A 22,888-nucleotide genomic window follows, 5' to 3' on the forward strand; every position below is an offset into this window, starting at 1 on the left:
TCTCTAAATGAGTGACATCCCTGGAAAATAGGGGCACTTGAAGGGTCTGGATCCCATCGTCAGAAATACTCAAAGAGAAAGGAGTTCAAGATAGATGGGAGTTTCTTAAAGGTGAAATATTGAAGGCAAAAATGCTGACAATTCCAACATGCCCATTTTTGCAAAGCAATTCTCTCTAACCAAATGCAGAATTGCATGCCATTTTCCACAGGTTTCAACTTGTATATACAAGCTAGAGATCTAAAATGCTAAGCATGATTTAGTAATATCAGTAGTTTGAATTTCAGGGGAAAGTATGATGGATATCATAAATCCAAGTTCAGTCATCTGCTGGGCTGTGTCAGCAGTGCCAGCACTTTGCCAGAGAAAAATATCAAATATGCTACTTAATGTGCTCACTTGTAGATATGCCCTCCTGGCTCCAATTCCATTGCTTCTCAGATGTATTATGGGGCCTGTGTTTACAGATCAATATTGCATGAAGGTTCAGGCCTCATTTCCAAGGTAAGCTCTACCAGGGAACCTCTTGTGTCCATTGTCTTGCTGAGCAAACAAAGACAGATTGGATTTTCACAGCTATGGGGAAATAAAGGCTTTGTAATAGTTTGGCTCTGTGTTGTGCGTGATCTGTGTAATACATTTTCTTTATTTGACATTCTGAGATGGTTCTTGACAGTGTTATCCTATAAACTGAAATAATCAAATTTGTTCTGTACCAGACATGAAGGAATTCTATCTTCAAGTGGACATATGTTAGAATGGTTATAAAAAGATACTGAAAGCATCTTGAAAAATCTACATTTATGGTTGGAGGAAGTCTATTACTGGTTGCATTTTCTTTCTTTCAGCGACACAGTTGCTTATGATTTAAATAGCATATCAATGTGTGTTTTTAAATGCACTTTCTGTGAAACTTAAATGATTGTGTATGTGTGTTTGTTCGCTTATGTCTGTATAGTTAAGAATGTATCACAGCACTTGGAGAAGTGTGAAATTCACATGCTGCATTCTGATCCATTAATCAGTCTGGAGATTGTGGATGAGATACATTCTGTAATGGGAATTGGGGTTGCTTGTGCGTAAGCTGCAAACTGCTCCAGGCTGGGTTGTCTGGCTAAAACCTTTCCCTGGCTGGACAGCCCTTACACCGTGGCTGTCTCAATCACTGGCAGAATCCGTCAGTGGGCGTTTCCTGAACTTCTTCCAACATAAAAGTTCTTTGACACCAAGTCTCCGCCGAGCCTCCCTGCGTGGAAGCTTTCTGCGCAGAGTGGGCATGCCAAGCGGAGGTCCTGTGCTCTCCCCGCTGATCTCGCTGGAAGAGTCTCGGAGCCCTCCCTCCGAAGCCCTCTCAGCCTTCCCTTTCTTCCTGGCATCACGCTTATTTCCTTCCCCAGCGGAAGCTCTCTCTCTCTCCTTGCTGGTTCCCCCTCCGGCGTCATTGGGGAGCCTTACCTCCACCCTTGATAGATTCTTTATTGTCATTACACAAGTGCAACATTGCACAAGTGCAACGAAATTGGATGCCATCCCTTAAAAACAACAAAAGCAAAACAACAACAACAACCAAACAAACCACATTCCAGCCACACCCACACCCACACCCATCAAACTCCCAGGTCACACTATCGAGTTACAGCATTTAAGAAGGCCACAGCTCTTGGGTAGAAACTATTTTTCAGTCTGTTTGTCCTTGACTTGATGTTTCTGTATCTCCTGCCAGAAGGCAGTAGTACAAACAGACTGTATCCCGGGTGAGATACATCCTGCAGGATATTGTTTGCTTTCCTAAGACAACGGGAACCGTACAGTTCTTCCAAAGATGGGAGGGGATGACCAATAATCCTTTGGGCTGTGGTTATGACCTTCTGGAGCACCTTCCTCTTCCTAGCTGTACAACTGGAGAACCAGGCACAAATACAGTATGTAAGAACGCTCTCTATGGAACCTCGGTAGAAGGACACCAGCAGTCTCTCACTCAGATTGTTCTTCTTTAAAAGTCTGAGGAAATAAATTCTCTGCTGGGCCTTCTTCACCAGAGCAGTGGTATTTGCGCTCCAAGTCATGCCCTGATCGATAGTCACTCCCAAAAACCTGAATTCCGCCACCCTCTCCACCCGTTCCCCGTTGATATACAAGGGCTGAATGTCCGCCTTTTTTTTCCTGTAATCCACCACCAATTCCTTGGTCTTAGCCGTATTAAGAGCCAGATTGTTCTCTCCACACCAAGCACCGATGGCTCCGATGGCAGTTCCCTGATACATTCATAATAGCGTTCACAAAGAATTCTCCTGAGAGAAGCCTGTCCTTCTATAGATGAGCATGTTTATTAACATTTGCTGGGGAAGCTCTCTTGCCTCCTTATAATTGAGGTTCAATTAGCAGAGACATGAGGGAGAGCCTTTTTGGTTGGGGCACCCTGCCCTGGAACTCCTTTTCTTGTGAGATGTATCTTGTGGCTGGTTTGTCATCCAGACCCTTGGTAGAGCATGACTGGGTGTTTCTGTGGTTGTAATTCATCCAGGGGCAGAGGACGTGGTGGGGGCGGACCACCCCGGGTGTCTTTGCTGAGGGCGTGACATTTGGCGGGCCGCCCGCCTGCGACTCCCAAGCCTATGAGTCGTCGGGGAAAGGGGGGAGCTGCACCACTTTGCCAGCAGCATTCCCCCCTTCTGTCTTCGTTTTGACAGCTGGGGGAGGCTTGGGAGTCATGGGCGGGCAGCTTTCTTAGTCAATCAGTGGCTAGTAAAACCCGAAGTCTTGGCAATCAGAGGACAGATGTCTCAACAGAGAGAACCATCATTATTTCTGCCAATTGTTCAACTTATTTTTGATTTGTGAGGATAACATAATTAACCCTTCCCAAAAGAGAGCCACAAATCACGGAATATTGGCATATGTGTGGCATCACACATTTTTCAAGAGCAAGATGATTGTAGAAGAAGGGGTGGCGGAATAGAATGTCTGCCATTGGCAGGTCGCTCCTCCACCGTGGGAAGCTCGTTCCTCCCCCGGCTGCAGGGCTGCGCCGCTCCGTGCACCCAAGCAGCTATCCTGCACCTGGGAGGGCACCCTCTGCGCCCCGCACCCTTCAGGAGCATGCCCACCCTGGTCAGCGTGGGCATATTCATTTGCTTTGTTTTATGGCTTAATATGTTGATCACATGGTTTTTTTATTTGTTTGTATTTTTTGTTGCTACTTGTTCTAGAATTGCCATTGCCATGAGATGTGGGACAGAAATGTTTTCAATAAATGAATAAAACAGCTTTAAAATAAGACATACTTAGCCACTCCTTTCCATCAGCAAATAATTAATTTCTTTGGCATTCAGTTAAATTCAACTTACCTTAAATTTATGATCTACATAAATGCTGTTGCATTTTCTTTGTCATATACCTTCTAGTGCATTGAATGGGGTATATTAGTGTGAAAGACAAGTTGATGAGGTCTGACCTTTCCCCCAGCAGACCTCTCCAAAGTTTAATAGTTTGATGCTGTTTGCAGTTCTAATCAATTGCCAACAAATCTGAATAAGTGTGTATGTCGTTGCAACTGAAAGGAAAGTTGATGGAAGGTGAGGGTTGATCCTAAAAAGCAGCCAAGGCTTTGAAGTGTCAATTTGGATTGTCCTCACTATGCCATGTACCAGGGAAGGGAATGCTGAATTCATTGTGGGGAGGCACAATGACATGGACACCTTTGTGCCTCCAGAAAAATCCAAGGAGCTGTTTTTAAGGTTGTTCTCAAATCAAGCCCCTGTCACTTCAGCATCCAGTATAACTTATCATCGGGCTAGTAGTTGATTGGATTTAAGAAATGGTGATAATGTGAATATACACATTGGCATTTTATCCCAAGTCCACTTTGTCAGTCCTCCTGTAGATTGTTATCTCAATCTGTGTGACTGCAAAATATCAAAAGAGCCATGCATGAGTCATTAGCAAAAGTCTGTAAGTTTAAACCACATTCTCTAGCTATTTCCTTAGCTTAGGCTAACCATTGAATACTCTTCTGAAGAAAATAAGAACTGTACGTTTGTGACAATATTGCCATAAAAACAGAATGTGGGCTACAGTGTCCATATATATCAACAGGGTGCGATCCATGAGGGTTTTCAAGGAGTTATGACAGGGAAGAGGAATCAGTTTTCAAACCCAGGGCCACATTCCCATCACTTAAACCTTTGGAAGGGGTTTAAGTGATGGGAATGACACATGACACTGATGGTTGGTCCCAGAGGCAAAATTTAGTAGGTGAAGGAGCAGATGTAATTTTTTCTCTGGTACAGTTTGCTAGTTTCTGCCCACTCCTCTCTATGCTCCATTTAGGCAACCATAGACACCAATGGACTTGAAAGATACTCTCTAGGCAGGCAAAAAGGCTCAAGGAAATTATGAAGCAAGGCTCATGAGCAGTGATGTCTGCGTGAGAGTCACGGGGGCCGGGATAGAGTAGCCTGGAGGGCCACATCTGGCTCTAGTCCTGAGGTTCCATACTCTCAAACTATAGGGAAACACAGAACAGAGATGCTAGGATGCTTTCACACAAGTTGTTCCTCCTCTGAGTAGAAATTACAGATGCATTTCTGCACATAAAATGTAAACTGAACTGAAGCCATATATTTACCAATCTGCAGTGCGTACAGCAGGGTTTAATACTGCTCACCTTTGTTCACCAGGGCTAGGCTCTGTTTCCGTGTAATCAGCATTGCTCTGTTAAATTAGTGGAGCTATGCCACTAATGTGTGCCAGGTGTGGACATACATCCCCAAAAAACTCTGCAATCCACGGACACCACATCCTTTCCTCCTGGTATACCTAAATGGATCTTTTGCTCCTACGCTTGACCACTTCACGTCCACAATTGCCCGAGTGTTCCTCAGCACTGTTGTTTTGAAAAAGGCAACCTTTAATAGGGTTTGTTGTCATGCTGGTTTGCCTTGATACGCATAGTGCAGTGTGCTCTTCGCAGAACAGAACTCTTTTCAATGGAGCGTGATGTGAGCCCTGGAAACAACCCCTGTCACTTCCACGTTTATGTAATAAAACAAAGGGAAAACATGTTCTTCTCTCCTTTCTGTTGAGATCTGCAGCTTTTGTTTTCACTCAGCTTTCAGCTTGTAGAATTTGTTTTCAGTTTGTGTTTCCCAAGCATATAAATGAAGTGCCAGTTTTTTTCTTTTTCTTTTGGTTTTTTTTTTTTTTTTAAGGATGTGGATGATTCTTTGTTATAGAAGCATGACAGGGGGCCAGAGAAATTTTGGATTGGATCATAGGTCTAAAAGGCCAATATTCCAGGTTCCCCTTTAAATTACAAGTTATAAATCCTGTTTCAGATTGGGGAACAGGCGCACATACACATGACCCTTTTATGAATTACAGAAGACTCAGTTTTTTTGTAGCTGTAGAAAGAAATACAGTGCTAAAGAATGGGTGTGCTATAAGCCAGTGAAGGAAGGTGGGCGCAGGTGGGTAGAAATCACATGAATCAGTTTGCTGCACTGCCCTTACATTCAGGGCAGACAAAAAGATACTTCGTCACACAGTAGCACATAGTTAAATTTAGGAATGGCTTTCCCCAAATAATCCTGGCAACAGGAGTTGATTAAGAGTGCTGAGATTTGTTGGGAGACATCTATTCCCCTAACAGAACAATTCCCAGAATTCCCTGTTAAGATGGATTGATGGTTTAACTATGCCAGAAATAGTAACACTGTGAGAAGAATACAGGTTTCCTAATACTGTAGCTCTCAGTATCCTTAACAAACTACACTTCCCAGGATTCTTTGGGGGAACCCATGCTGTTTAAAGTGGATTGATACTGTTTTAAATGCTAGTACAGATGGCGCTTCAGTCAAATATTTGCAACACAGGTGGTGCTAACTAGGCTACGCCTACAGTTACTACTAGGAAAGGGCTCAGGTTTATCTTGTTCCTTGCTGAAGCCTTAGCAGAGCACTACTTTCCCATTGTACAACCTAATGCAGTTCATCCATACTATCCCACATATCAAGGGTGTTTTTCAGTGTGAGGGCTGCATTTCCTTATAGGCAACCTTCTGGAGGCCACATGCCAGCATTGGTCAGGGACAGAGTCAAAAAGTGGATGGGGCAGAGGCCAAAGGCGGTGGAGCAACTAATACAGCTCTTACCTTTGCACAGTAGGCTAGATTCCAGCCACTTAAAAGTCACGCATCTTTTGATCCAGCCAAGCAAGAAGTATTATTATACTTCAAGAGCACATTCCAGAAAAGCAGAAGCAAACAAAGATGACACAAGGAAAGGCTGGCTTAGGTAGGAGGACCATGACCTGGGAAGCGGATATGGACTGAGGGCAGTTAAAGAGACTCAGAAAGCTGCCTTCAGCCTCCAGGCCTGAGGTTTCCCTTGTGTGCCCTATATCTTTTAAGTGAAAAGCAAAAGAAGCATGCAAACTGCAGAGACCATGCCGCCTTTTCCAGATCTCAAGCTATCATATAACTATAGCAAATATACATGCGTGTAACTGGATATTGAAGCTGACACATAGAACGGGTGTTATGGATGTGGCGATGAAAGCAGGACCACGCACAAGTCACGATACCATCAAATTGGTAGTATAATGTATATTAAACACAGCCACTGCTCCCAAACCCTTGAAGATCACCATGAAGCAGAAGCACATATTCTAACTAATGGCGGTGTAACATCTGTTACCAGTCTCATTATTAAACTGACCAAAAATATTGCCTGGATGTGATGGTCTGCTGAAGATATAAACACACGAGGTTTCTGCAAAGTCTCACTTAGGTGCCATTCAGCTTCTGCAATTCTCACAGACTTTCAAAAAGGTGCCAGGAACTCTCATATCAAATGATTTATAGTAATCATGAAATAATCATGAAAGACAATACCAGTGACTAATAATCTGATAACCTCTGGTAATGCACACTGTTAGGGCTTTTGCCAAGAAACCCAAACAAAACAGAATATTTTGGGATAGAACCGAGTAGCTAATTCCTTCTAGCTGGCATTCAGTCATGGGTCAGTGGCGTCCTGTGTTGTGCAGATTTTTTGAAACACACACACACACACACACACACGAACTAGTCTTTAAACCCCACACTTTAAAATAAGTAAAATGTGCACCTTTCAATGCATTTCAATACATTTATTAATAAACCACACATTTTGTACAGCTCTTTTATGGAAAGTACACGTTTTTGTCCACACTTTTTACATACTCAAACTGCAATGCAAAATCTGGAAATGTGTGCAGTCCAACTGGGAGGTGCATTCTGATCCGCAAGCAAGTTCAAGAGCATAGGGCAGGATCAGTGGATTGAATGAATACCTCCCCATTCCTAGGATCATTGTTTGCTCTGCTGCCTAATCATATGGCCATGTCTGACATCGTCAAAATCACATGGTGATTTCTTACTCAACCTTCACAGTAAGGTCCTAGGGCAGGTACTACAAAACAAGTTATCGTTTGTGAAACAGCAGCAATATTCAGTGGGATTTCCCCCTCCCTCACGAGTGGCTGCAATTTTGAATGCAGCATGGGGTGGAACAAGACAATTAGTGAGCTATTTCAGAATGGTCTAACAGAGCAATCCACAGCAGAACTATGACTTCTCACGATGGTGGCAGCAGAAGGTGGGAAGGACAGGCTGCTTGTGCTCCAGGCTGGCACAGCAGAAGGGCCCTATGCTGGTCACCATCGGCTGTGAGAGAGGCTGGTTCTGTGCTGACCAGCATCAACCTTGTCCTCAGAACGCCCCACCTTAGAGATTTCTTCCACATTCCATTCATGGGAATATTGCAGCAGCCTTTCAGCCTCCCCACAAATTTGACGGGCAGAAAGGGTCTGTTCCAGCAGAATGATGAAAGTGTCATTTCATCAATGGTAACTGGCAGGAGGCCAGATAGCTGGCAGAAGGGGGCAAAGGGATGCACCCAGTCAGCCATAGTCTGCCACAGCTTGGCATAAGGTGGAGGGGTGTATTGGAGCCTTAGTCAAGTCACCATTCTGTGTAAAATAAGGGTGACAGTGACTTTATTCACCGGCAGTTGTGAATGTGCCAAGGAAATGTGCCAAGGAAAAACTCTTGAGACACACACACACACACACACACGCACGCACAAATACAAAACATAACACCCATCATAACAAATCAGACACATGGTCACTGCTTTAGAAAGGATAGGTTTTGCTCTTGCCATAATTAAGAAAGGGTTGCCAATTTTTAGAGAAAGAATTGCGTTGTTCTATCCCTTCCCTTGTTGGGTTGGGTTGGCAAGAGACAGCATATTTATGTAATTTGTAATCTCACTCACTGACGCTGGATACATGCAGCTATACATCTAAATAAACCTGAATGATCGTCTCACAGTACTTTGCTATGGGTCATTGCACTAGCACAGCCTTTGCCAACCTAGTGATCTCCAGATGTTTTGGAGTGTGACTCTCATCATATGCAGGACTTAGAACTGTTGTGCTCCAAAACATCTGGAAGTTGCCAGGTTGGCAAAAGCTACATGAGGAAATAAGTATCTAGCACAAAGCACAATGAGCGCTGCCCAAGACCAGTGTCACAATCCATGACAATGTATATCAGCTGCCAAACCAGCATTTATCATCAGTGCAAGGAGCAGAAGCTGAATGATACGAGGATAAGTCTTGCGGAGAAAAGTAGAGCTTGGGTTGGCTCATTACAAGCTCTCCTAAAGGCTCCGTTGATGCAATTTTACATGCCTACATATTTGGCAATTTATTTATTTTTTTATAATGGGATTACAGCTGTTTAAAGTACATCAGGATGGGTTTGTTCCATACAAGGCAATTTTGTAGCTACATTGTTGGAGATTACTCTGTGAACTATTGTGTAGAAACATTTATTAATTACAGAATAAAAAGTACCTTAACTTGCTTGTTCAAATGGCAGAAAAGTGTACTCAGTCTCTTTTCCTCTGATCAACTAAAGGAGATTGCAGGTATTTCCTGGTTATTGGACACTTTTCTTTTTGCCTGATGCACCCACCAATTGGCCCCTTCACTCAACGGCTTTTGAGTGATCCTGAGGAGAGGGGGAGTCAGGAGGGCCAGAAAAAGTTACTTCTCTCCCACTATCTGTTTAATAGGGGTTTTAAAACCCTACTTATTACCCCACCCCTGAAATTATTTGGGACCAGATCTGGGATGGGGTGCTGGTCCACAAGTTGATAGAGAATGCCAACCTGATGTCTTCTAGATCGAAGCCACAGGGTCAATTTGGGTGCTGTGCACAAGCATATTTCTAGGAGGTCACTGCACAGGGAGTTCCTAAGGTATAAGAAGTTTGTTCTACAGCAAAGTTCATTGTAGCTTTGCAATTTTTTAAAATCGGCATCCCTATCAATATATCGCAGGTGGATACTTCCCTGAGATCTATGGATGAATGGTGGTATTAAAATTTAATAATAATAAAGTATTTTACATCTCTATCTTCAGGGTTTATTTGTATTGCTTATAGACCTATCTTTAGCAAGGTTTGTATTTCAAATGGGGTTTTTTGAACCTAGTTCTACTTGTTTTTATTGGATGAATGTAAATCACCTTATGTGGAAGGCAATTCATAAATAAATAAATTGGTAACCAATTCCACTTGTGCGCAGTTGTTGCTTCTGCACTACACTGCATGGCATGTTGCTGGCACAAATGCCTATGGCAACCTATGTCAGTACACAGTTATGCACTCGTCTGGGGAGACTGCATGAAGCTGAGCTTTGATCCTGCACCTGATCTTGTCCCTGCAATTCATATAGCCTCCTCCTCCAATAAATAAAAAGAAATAATAACTATGTATATGTCTTTTTAATATATATATATATATATATAATTTTTATTATTTTCTTTTTTGACACTGTATTTCAAACAATACATTAACAAACAATATACTCTTTGCTCTGCCGAGCTCGTGACTTCCCTCCATCCCTTCAACTGGTTTTTTGTTTTCAGAGAGTTGTACTCACACTTTAAATCGTCACTTTCTGGCCTTTCTTATCTTAAAGTCACCTCCTTCTCTCTGGTCAGGAACAGTTTCCAGTTTATCGTTGCAAGATTCATTTCAGTCCTGCCAGTGTCTTCACATTTTTGCAATAATTTTACATATACCAAATAAATTTACTCCAGTCTCTTTGAAATTTTTGGTCGCTTTGGTTCTGGATTCTACCAGTTAGCTTGGCCAACTCCGCGTAATCCATCATCTTCATCTGCCACTCCTCAATTGTTGGTAATTCCTGTAATTTCCATCTTTGGGCTAGTAGAGTTCTTGCTGCCGCTGTGGCATACATAAATAGTCTTTGATCTACCTTTGCAATTTTTTCTCCCATCAAACCCACCAAAAATGCTTCTGGTTTTGGGGGGCAAGTATATCTAAACATCTTTTTTTGTTTCACTGTAGATCAATTCCCAAAATGCTTTTACTTTATTGCAAGTCCATCACATATGGTAAAAATCTCAATAACTATATATGTGAACTGGCATCAGCATTGCACATGCTGTGTATCTCTCTCTCGCACACACATATTGGCATGAAAAGCTGGATTTTAAGGGTGAGTACTACTAGCCTGACTTCAGTGACATCTGTCGGAATTCAGGCATGGGTTTGAGCTTAATAAAAAACCCAAACATATGTATGCATGGGTTTCAATTGTATTGCCCAACAGAGGGCTAGGGATTGAACAGTTTTATTTTAAGGACATCAGTTTGTTTGTTTGTTTGTTTGTTTGTTTTTAAGGAATGCATGCAACTTTCCCCCCTCCTTATTTTCCAAGATGTTGCATGAGGGGTACAAAGCATAGGAAAGTGTCTGCAGTAAGTGGTCGAGGATGCAACAATGAATCTCTTCTCATCCCTTTCCAAAAGTGAAACCTGCCAGCAATATTCTAATTGGGAAATAGTCTCTCTAAATTATTTTTTTCTATTTGCCAAGACATTTTTTTTAAAAAAAATGTTTGGCAGGAGTTTCCACTCAGGATAAAAGAAAACGTAGACGACTGGAAAACAATTAGAAGGAAACCTTTGAACCGAAGAACTAAATATGCATAATCCTTTTAACGTGTGTGGGTAACTTTTGCCATTCTTGTTTAACTGCTGCCAGCAAGGGAAAGAAAATAATGATAAATACTGTAAGACTTATGGCTGCATTATACTAATGGTAGCCCAACCTAAGCATCTTTTAAAGTACATTGCGATCAAAACTATTATCTTTGGGAAAATATACACAGAAGAGCATTTTTTCTGGTGATGAATTTATTAAAGGTAAAGGTAAAGGCAAAGCAACCCCTAACCATTAGGTCCAGTCGCAGACGACTCTGGGGTTGCAGCGCTCATCTTGCTTTATTGGCCGAGGGAGCCGACGTGCAGCTTCCGGGTCATGTGGCCAGCAAGACTAAGCCACTTCTGGCAAACCAGAGCAGCGCACAGAAACACTGTTTACCTTCCCACCGGAGCGGTACCTATTTATCTACTTACACTTTGATGTGCTTTCGAACTGCTAGGTTGGCAGGAGCAGGGACCAAGCAACAGGAGCTCACCCTGTTGCGGGGATTCGAACTGCCAACCTTCTGATTGGCAAGTCCTAGGCTCTGTGGTTTAACCCACAGTGCCACCCGCGTCCCACAATGAATTTATTACCTGCTGTTAATAGACTACAAGCATATTGTCTGGAAATGATGATGATGATGATGATGATGATGATAATAATATTGTTTATTATTGCTTAAGTAATTTATATACTGCATAACGCCAAAATAACTTTCTAAGCAGTTTACAAATTATAAAAAACAACCACACAAATCAGCGCTCACTTCAGTGAGACTGACGCACTGCAGAATTGCATGCAGAAATTCCAGTCAAATTCTGTAAGCTTAACAAGTGTTTCCCCCTTCCTAATGTGTTGGCTTACACTTAAAAAGACTGCTATCATGAACCTCCTTAAGCCAAGCCAATAAGTGCTTCAGCTTAGACAAAACAAAGAAGCCAGGTTATCTTGCTTGGTGCTTCTCAATCTTCCCTGTTAGCCAAGGGACAAGCAGTGGGAGGGAGGGAGAGAACAAATAGCACAAAGCTGAGCCATGCTGCTGAGAAATCCATGTGAAGCAAGACGGCTCATTGATTTCCATAACTGACAATCAACATAATGAATGGGCCCCACTTATGTTTTTATTGCTGCTGAAATATACTCAGAGTCGCAAAGTGATTTCATGCTCTTTATTCAGCTCATAGTGGTGAGGAGGAATGAATGAATGTCCCCTCAAAGTATCTGCTTTATATACATTATTTACACAATGGGCTGCACATGATTGGCTAATTCCAGGATTCTACTGTAGGCCAATCAGGTTGTGGATTCACTTCTATCTGGAGCATGATTGGGTGGTTCCTGCTAACCAATCATACTGCTGCATTGTTCTAGGACCAATCAGACTGCTGCATTCTGAATCCTATTGTTCTAGGACCAATCAGACTGCTGCCTTTTGGAGCCTATTGTTCTAGGACCAATCAGACTGCTGCAGTTTGGATCCTATTCAACTCAGTACATAACACCCCTCCCCTCTAAGTTCCAGTCCTGCCCGGAAGGTCGCATTCATAGTCCTCAAGGTACGCCGGTGGCCTACGTGTGCGTTGCGGCCTGGGGTGTTCCCTGGTCCGGGGTTCAGGTTCTGGCTCGTGTTCCAAGGATGGGGCTGTTTGGTCTGGCGCAACCGGCTCGCTCAGTCGTGGTTCTGGTTCCGGTGTCCTTTCGGCCTCGCGGGTCCTCTCTGTATTTACTGATTCTGCCTCTCCTGCTTGCCCCTGCTGCTCTATGGGCCTCACTGCCCCACTGTTCCCTTGGGACTCCTCTGACCTGTCCTCCTCCTCCTGGTTTTCTCCCGGGAATCGTCGCCGTATCTGGTCGCAGTGGCGGCGCCAGCATTGCCCCCCATCTGTTAGCACCTCGTACGGCACGGGGCCCGTGACCCTGGTGACTGTGGCAGGTACCCATGCAGGGCCTGCCCCAAAATTCTTTGCGTACACTGGGTCCTGGGCCTCGAAGGTCCGGGGGTTCCTGCCTTCCCCCACCACTACCTCATCCTGAGCTCTATCGGGGTGAAGGCGGTCCAATCTGATTGCAAGGCGCCGACCCATTGGTAGTTCAGCGGGGCTCCGGCCAGTCGTTGAGCTGGGGGTGCTGTGCTGTGCTAGAAGGAATGTGGCAAGGCGGTACTCCCAATCCCCTTGCGTCATGCAGCGAAGGGTGTCCTTGGTGGTCCGCACCATGCGTTCTGCTTGGCCATTGGTGGCAGGGTGGAATGGCGCCGAACGGATGTGGCGGATGGCGTTCTGCACTGTGAAGGTTTGAAATTCTCCTGATGTAAATGCAGTCCCGTTGTCTGAGACGAGAGTGTCAGGGAGCCCGTGGGTTGCAAACAGCCTGCGTAGTACCCGGATGGCTGCGGACGTAGAAGTGGACGGTACCAGTGCGACTTCCAGCCATTTGGTGTAGGAGTCCACCACTATGAAGAATGTTTTCCCCTGAAAGGGGCCAGCGAAGTCCACATGCAGGCGTGACCATGGTGCTCGGGCGGACTCCCAGGACTGGACTGGGGCCCTTGGGGGATCTGGGCGGGATTCCTGGCAGGCCTGGCAGTGTTTGACCCAGGCCTCTATCTCTCCGTCGATCCCCGGCCACCACACATAACTCCTGGCAAGGGCCTTCATTCTTACTACCCCTGGGTGTGTCTCGTGTAGGGCTGTGAGGACCCTTTTGCGGAGGGGCTGGGGAACAACGACCCTGCTTCCCCATAACAGGCACCCCTTGTGGGCTGACAGTTCATGTTTGCGGGTTGTGTAGCCGGCGAATTCTGGCCCGGGGCTGCGGCTGGGCCATCCCCTCCACACCCAGTCCAGGACCCGGGAGATGACCCTATCTTTCTTGGAATGGTGTGCAACTTCTTGTGCCTGAATGGGGCGGTCAGGAAGCAGCTCCAGGCTCATAACCTCTTGTGCAGGTGCTGGGTCGGGGCCTGTTTCCGGTAGTGGTAGCCTGCTGAGGGCGTCTGCATGGCCCATTGCCTTTCCAGGGCGGTGAATCAGTGCATACTGGTAGCTGGCAAGGAAAATTGACCACCTGAGGACGCGAGGAGACAGCACTTGGGGGGTCTGCTTTTCGGGGGCAAACAAGCCAAGCAACGGCTTGTGGTCAGTCACCACGGTGAAGGGCCGCCCGTACAAGAAATCATGGAATTTTTTTACTCCCTTCACGATTGCCAGACCCTCCTTGTCGATTTGCGAGTAGTTCCGCTCGGTTTCGTTGAGTGTCTGGGAAAAGTATGCTACCGGTACCTCTCTTCCATCCGGGAGTTGGTGTCCCAGGACAGCGCCGATGCCATAGGGCAAGGCGTCGCATGCTAGCACCACCGGCAGCCTCTCGTCGAAGTGTGCCAAGACCGAGTTTGAGACAAGCAAGTCCTTGACTGCCTGGAATGCGGCCTCCTGGCGCTGGCCCCACACCCAAGGGGCCCGCTTGTCCAGGAGTCTGTGTAGGGGCTCCGCTACCGCCGCCTTGTGGGGAAGGAAGGAATGGTAAAAGTTCAATAATCCCAAGAAGGCCTGAAGTTCAGTCTTGTTCTTGGGCGCTGGGGCATCACAAATGGCCCGTACCTTGTCCCCAGTCGGGTGAACCCCTTCTGCATCCACCATAAATCCCAGAAAGTCCACTTGAGGCACTCCTAGTAGACATTTTTCCCGCTTCACCTTGAGACCCGCCATCTGGAAACGGTGCAGAACAGTGCGGAGGCGGTCCTCAAACTCCTCTGGTGTGGGCCCGGCAATCAACACATCATCAAAGAAGGGGGTGACACCAGGAATCCCTTTAAGGAGAGAGTCCATTAGATTCTGGAATATGCCTGGTGCCACGCTGACCCCGAATTGCAGCCGCTTTACCCTGAACGCTCCTCTGTGCGTCACAATCGTCTGTGCCTCTGCTGTGGCCTCATCTACTGGCAGCTGTTGATATGCTTGGGCCAAGTCCAGCTTGCCAAAAATTTTCGACCCAGCCAGGGTGGCAAGGACATGGCTGACCACTGGCACTGGGTATGCATGGGCCATGAGGGCCTTGTTTATGGTACATTTGTAGTCTGCGCAGATGCGGACCGAACCATTAGGCTTGACGGGTGTGACGATTGGGGTTTCCCAGGGGGCATTAGGCACCGGCTCCAGCACTCCTTGCTCCACGAGTCGGTCCAATTCCTCGTCTATACGGGGTTTCAGGGCGAATGGGACCCGGCGGGCCTTGAGCCTGACTGGTCGTACTGCGGGGTCAAGCTGTAGAGCAATGGGGGGGCCCGTATACTGTCCCAATTTCCCATCGAAAACCCCCGGAAACTCCTTGCATATGGCGTCCACGTCCACTTGTAAGCTCATGTGGTTCACCCCGGTGATGGCTAGTCCCAGTGGTCCAAACCATGCCAACCCCAGTAAGCTAATGTAGGGGCCCTTGACCACAAGCAAGTCCAGTTGCCGCGTCCGCCCTCGGTATTGCACCCTGAAGGTCCCCACCCCCATTGTGGGGACCTTACGTTTCTGGAAGTCCCGGAGGGTGAATGGGGCCGGCCTGAGTTTGGGACCCCCAGTAGGACACAGTTTCCTTAAGGTCCTTGCCGAGATTATGGATAGAGTTGAACCCGTGTCAAGCTCCATGCGGCATGGGGCCCCCTCTATCTGTACCTCTACATAAATTTTCTCTACGTTGGGGTGGGGCAACTGGTATACCTGGAAGTCTGTGAGCTCCGTCGAGTTGCCTTGGTGCGTTGGGCCCCGGGACCTGGGGCTCTTGGATTGGTCATCTGATGCCTGGCTTCGGGTGGGCCGAGCCCGACACACCCGGGCGATGTGTCCCAATTTTCTGCACTGCCTGCACTCTGCGTTGCGGAAACGGCAGGTCCTCCTCTCGTGACTTTCTCCACAGCTTGCGCAGTTCCCTCCTTCTCGTCGAGGCAGCTGTGGTATGTGGGCTGCTTGAGTGCGCTGCTGTACTCGGTGCACCTCCTCCCTGTCGGATCCCGAGTCGTTGGTGAGGTCTTCGTGGTGGACCCTCGGTTGGGACGGCTGGCTCAGCCGTGCCTCTTGCGTCGACCTCTCAGCAGCTTCCGTTGCCAGGGCCTCCTCCAGAGCGACCTGGAACGTTAGGTTCTTCTTAGCGTAGAGGCGTCGTTGCAGCTTCTCATCCTTCAGGCCACCGACGAGGCGGTCACGAAGCATGTTCTCCAGCTCTGAGAAGTTGCAGAACCGGGCAGCTTGGCGGAGAGAGGTCACAAACCCAGTTATGGTTTCCCCAGGGGCTTGCCGCTTTGCGTAGAAGGCATTTCGACGAGCCACCACTGAGGGCTGTGGCGAAAAGTGCCCCTTCAGCTGTTCCATTATTGTTTTGTATGGAACAGTAGCGACGTCTTCAGGCGCAAGGAGAGCCCGGGCGATTTCAAATGTCTCCTCTCCGCAGACGCTGAAGAATATTGCCCTCTTCTTGGCGTCTTCTTCATCGGTGACCCCTTTGGCTTCTAGGAGGAAGGTGAAACGGGAGGCGTATGCTTCCCAGTCTCCAGATGCTGGGTTGAATGGCGAGAAGCTGCTGTCAGTTGCCATTCTGAGTTCCTTGTGTCCCGGAGCTGAAACCTGGATACACGGTGCGAGGCAGCGGTGCGGCAGGTGGCGGTGCTGCGGTGCTGTGTGTGGCAGTCAGCTCAGCGGGATCCCATCCTCGTCGCCAGTGAAATATACTCAGAGTCGCAAAGTGATTTCATGCTCTTTATTCAGCTCATAGTGGTGAGGAGGAATGAATGAATGTCCCCTCAAAGTATCTGCTTTATATACATTATTTACACAATGGGCTGCACATGATTGGCTAATTCCAGGATTCTACTGTAGGCCAATCAGGTTGTGGATTCACTTCTATCTGGAGCATGATTGGGTGGTTCCTGCTAACCAATCATACTGCTGCATTGTTCTAGGACCAATCAGACTGCTGCATTCTGAATCCTATTGTTCTAGGACCAATCAGACTGCTGCCTTTTGGAGCCTATTGTTCTAGGACCAATCAGACTGCTGCAGTTTGGATCCTATTCAACTCAGTACATAACAGCTGCATTTCAAATGGACTGACAGTGGGCTGTCACTTTGCCTTTGGCCCTAGTAATGTAAGCTGCAGGAAAAATTTCCAAAGGGAAAACTGTACCTCCTGCAGAAATTCCCTACACATTCACAGAGAGCTTCTAAGCTGATTCTGGAAATATAGCTTCTAAAACAAGCTAAAGGGAGAGCTTTTGTTCCTAAAACCAGAACAATATATCTCCAATGTACTGTCAGTGATTATATTTTTCTTGATGTAGTTGCCAGGTCTGCTGCAGCACAAACAGCAAAGAGTCTTGTGACACCTTAACCTTCACCCAATTTAGTGGGGGACAAAAATGTATTGTTATTTTATTTACAGTGGTACCTCAGGTTACATACGCTTCAGGTTACATACGCTTCAGGTTACAGACTCTGCTAACCCAGAAATAGTGCTTCAGGTTAAGAACTTTGCTTCAGGATGAGAACAGAAATTGGGCTCCAGCGGCGCGGCAGTAGGAGGCTCCATTAGCTAAAGTGGTGCTTCAGGTTAAGAACAGTTTCAGGTTAATTACGGACCTCCGGAATGAATTAAGTACTTAACCTGAGGTACCACTGTATTAATTTAAAGTAGTATACCACCCTTCATCTGAAGATCTCAGGGTGGTTCACAGGATAAAAACACAAAAAACACAAAATATATAATAAGAACAAGTGTGTTCCTCTGTGCATTTTTCATTGTACAATTTTCACGCAGGTAGTCCCACGGGGTAGTCCTTCTATGACATTGCAAATGTTCATATACTGTTAAACGTTTTTAAAAATCAGATGCAAAAAAAAGCACAGATGCAAATACACAACATAATTACAAAAAATCAACATAAAATATAATATAAATGTCTTTTGTTAATGTGGTATCAAAAAGAAGAGAACAATAAAAGCAAACAAACATTGGGACCTCCTGGCCATTTTATGGTGTGCTTGTTTTGCTCAATTTATGAAGAAAAAACTGTCTGGTCTTTGTGAAAATGACTTACAACTTTATATTGTGAATAGTAGTCTGGAATGAAGATTGCAAGTGTCAATTTACACATCTATCATCTGTGTATCTATCTAGCTATCTGTCTGTCTATATCATTCATAGTTCTATTTATGATGAAAATTACTAACATTCCAGGGCTGGTTTTGTACAAGGCTTTTGAATTCTGGGTTTAATTTTAAAAAATTAAATGTAATTCTAGTGGGCTAATTTGTCTCCAATCATTTTCTCAGCATGCAGGGCTTTGAAAAGATTAATACAAGATGGAAGTTTCATCCCTTCTCTATTTTGAAGTGGGAGACTTACCAATTTGTCCTTAGGGTGCTCAGCATGCTGGCTTGCTGGGTATCCCTGTTGGTCTTACGCCCAGATACTGCAGGAAGGTTAATCAGTGGACTTAAATCCAGTCACTGTAAATCTTTTATAAACAACATCTTTATGTCAATTGAAACCATCTGTGAGTGTCCATTTCAGATGATTTATGGCTGCTCTTCATCCTTCCATGCAGACATTCCAAGGAATCAGAACCTGGAATGTAGATACTGTAAATCGTAACAAATGACAGTTGGCTAAAGTTCAGCAAATATTGTGTGGCAGGAAAGAACGAGATAATCGGCATCAGCTCACGCAGCAAGATGGTTTGGCGTTCTAAGCAGGAAATTTTGACACGAGGCAAACTTATCAAAATGCTGCACCAAATCCTACAGATCCTCGACTTCCTACATATCTGACAGGGCAGGGCTTGTCAGGGCTACATGGAGAACCTTTGAACCAAATCTCCCCCATGTGGTTTCCTCCCAGTCTGCTTCATCTCCCATCCTGACAGCCCCTCCACTGTAGCCTTCAGTTGCCATCACTTTTATTTTCCTGCAGTCCGAACTCCACTTACCTGGGAACAAGCCCTATAGAATTCAGTAGGACTTCTGAGTGTTGTTGTTGTTATTATTATTATTATTCTGAAGATTACAGGGCGATTTACAATATAAAACCACAAATATACATAACATAGTAACAAACAAAAACACAGTTTAAATGGCCACAGATTGTTTCCAAAGGCTAATTAATAGTTAGAATTACAGGTTAGACTTACATTGCCATAGGTAGGGATGGACATATTTGTCAATTTTGAATTCTGTCAGTTTCTCATGTTTCCAATCTTAAATTCAGTTCTCTACATTTTGACATCAATAGAGATTCCCTTCCCCATGAGGACTCTTGAAAATTCATCAGCATTTTAGCACATATTTCTTCTAAAATGCACTTTTTATATGCACTTTTGCCTGTTATACAAATTTTCCTGAACAATTTCCCCATATGTAATACCTTTTCCTGTATTATTTTTGCTAATATTTGTATTTATGAACACTTTCCCCAGTATAAAGACATTATTTAGAGAACTGTATCACAAAATTTGGAGTCGCTTGAATTTTGCAGGTTGGCTGTGTTTCAGTTTGCATAGTGTTCTGGGAAGCGTGAGTTGAAATGAATTCTTCCCTCACCCTTACTTATAGGGGAAGTGGGTTTTTTGTGCGAGACCTCCAAAACAACTTTAATTATGCAACCTGAATTTGCTGGTATTTGACTGATTCATCGCTGAAAATAGTTACAGTCTGGGTTTTGGATTCTCCACATTCATATTTGTAGATTACATAAACATATAGCTCCCTAAATTATCTGGAAGACATCTTCATATTCAACATATGTGAAAGAGATGTTCGTACATGATAGTATGGCTGTTTCAAGAGGCATTTTAGTTTTTGCATCTGCTCATTACAGTCTTACATCTAGTCTTTTGAATTGCCTATCACATGTTCAGCGCTCCGCTCATTGTATCCTGAAAAATCCCCATTCAATTTATGGGTTCCTAAGAATACAGTGGTACCTCGGGTTACAGATGCTTCAGGTTACAGATGCTTCAGGTTACAGACTCTGCTAACCCAGAAATAGTACCTTGGGTTAAGAACTTTGCTTCAGGATGAGAACAGAAACCGTGCTCTGGCGGCATGGCGGCAGCAGGAGGCCCCATTAGCTAAAGTGGTACCTCAGGTTAAGAACAGTTTCAGGTTAAGAACGGACCTCTAGAATGAATTAAGTTCTTAACCCAAGGTACCATTGTATATGTAAAGAGAGAGTCAGTTCACGGTTAGTTCCCCAAACATGTGGCATGAAATGCCCAAGTGCTCAACAGCCATCTGTTTCCATTGATGTGTTCTTGAGCTGTTGGGTAACACCATAAAACTGCCTAATTATTATGGCAACACAGTTGGAGATCTATATTCACTTTCTTTAACATTTTGCAAATAAGTGAAAGCCATTAAAGAAGATTATAGATTGCGGAAATGTTTTTAATATGTCAGTCACTGTTATTTCAGTTTACCCCTTCAATACCCACATATGCATACTTTAAAATTCAAACTGAATTTGATGTCAGTGCCTTGCTTCTGTTTTTCTGTTTGAAGTAAGGAAACAGAACAACAACAACAGAAAACATTTTGCAAAACCACAAACATTGTCATCAGCAACTGCTATCCTGACTTTTTCAAACACTGCTGTATTAAAGCTGTTCTGCTGCATCCACATGGACCTCGGCATGCATCCATCAGGTGCACCCTTGAGAAGAATAGAAAGGTTAAATAGCAGACATCCTGACCTCTGGGCCAAAAATAACTGATGTCTTTTCAGAAACGACAGACAAACATTTCTATTCATCATCAGCGGCAGAGTGATCCATATGCATGCACACGAATAGTGGATTAGAGACTCTGTTCTCATACATTTGGGGCTTGTGGCAAGCTGGCAGCAGAATACTTCCTTCTTCTTAATATTTGCTTTCTGTCTTCATTGACTCTTAATAACCCAGATTTGCTTCTTTCTTTTGGGAGCCAACTGTTTTCTTCATTGAGCACTGACTGACACAAAAATATTAGGACTGCACTGTTTCCAGTAGCAAATTTGGGAGACCAAGTGTAGTAACTTTAAATGTGCCAAATATCACCTGCATATATCATAATCCCCACCACCAATCCACAATTCTATACAGGGAATTTCCAAACAGGCATATGATATCTGGAGAAAAGCACTCACTACTTTGACATTGGAATTTATTTAGTAGTTGCACATTGTTTCTCTGCAAAGTGCTTTCAGCTCTCTCCAGATCAGTGTGATTTTTGAATTTGCATTTGAGCAAAAGCTTTCTCCTCCTCCTCACCATTGCTCTCTCAAGGTTGTGTCTATACAAACCATTTCCTGGTGGTCAACACACACACAAACATACAATGTTGGGATCAGTCCTTGTTCTTTAAGAATGTGGCATATTAAAATGAAATTTAGAATTTAGTGCAATATTATCTAGACTTCTCAAGAGATCTATCTAATGCATTTGACTTCAAGCTAAAATTACTGATGCGATATATAAATAAACACCCATTATATGGGCACAAGACAGATTTCAACATGCTGTTCTCAGTAATGAAATTTGGCACATTCCCAGCTAACCAAGATCACTACATTTTATGGGTTTCCATGCAGACAAGAAATATCTTGGCAGGCAGCCACAATTCTCTTGTTATGGAGTAGACATACTCACTTTATTGGGGCTAATCCAGAATAATTGGTTTTCAGATCAGCTGCCTTTGTTACAAGTATTTGCTGAATCTATTTTTCAACACAACAGATTATCCAACCAGCAGTTTTGTTTGGGTACTTAGCTTGGCACTTAGTTTAATGTAAACTAGTTGTTTTATAATAAATGATAGCAGCAAACAAAAAACTGGAATGTGTTGGGCATTCAAATCCACACATTTATTTGAATTATAAATTAATGGAATGATTCAAATGTAACATCAAATTATGATTCCTTATTACATCCAAACTGACACCTTCTTAAAAATATTTTTGTGTGACTTGTCACCAAATTAGGATCTGAATATTTTCTGCACTCACCAGCGACTAGGGGTTGTATGCAATGTTTCTGCAACAGACTTCCACTTGGGCAATAGAATTCACCCTGTCTCTCCTGTAGCCCCCACATAGTCTTAAAATCTGCTCCAGAGGGTGGAGGGACCCCGTGAAGATTTGGGGACTGGGGAGTGGGAGATGATGCTGTGCTAGTGCCCTCATTGCTTTTTGTGAACATCAGAATCAAACACTTGCAAAAAGCTTGCATCTTTTGCAAATGTTCAAGATGAATACTAAAAAAGATGTGACCCCTTTGAGGTTCAGCAGGATGTATGTGCACTTCCTAGTACCAATGGATTGTCACAACAGCATGTCCGTTGAAGTGAATTTGGTGAATCTCTTTTTGTTGCTGCCTCAGTCATGAGAGTAGATCAATAAAACAGATTAAAATGCAGGCACATCATTCCTCATCAATGGTCATGTTGGCTGAGACTGGTGGAAATCCAGCAACTTCTGGAGGGCACTGTGTCGGCTCCTCTAAAATGAATTTGGTGTCCTCTAAAATGAAGGACACTAAAAACTCTGTAGGTTTATGTTGCAACATTGCATCCTGCCCCTCAAAAACTAGATAGGTAAAACAAGAGTTACAACACACATTCAATACATATAATGGAATGATAGCAACAAAGAAATCCAGCAATTTACCAGTACAATCGACAACCATGTTTCCTCAGAAATGAGGCCTACTGAATTCAGTTTGGCTTACTCCCAGGTGAATTGGAGTCAGGACTGCAGACCTAAGCTGCATACACATACCAGACATTTAAAGCACGCACGCACGCACGC

Source organism: Podarcis erhardii, assembly GCF_964252035.2.
Source record: "Podarcis erhardii genome assembly, chromosome: 9".
Taxonomy (NCBI): domain Eukaryota; kingdom Metazoa; phylum Chordata; class Lepidosauria; order Squamata; family Lacertidae; genus Podarcis; species Podarcis erhardii.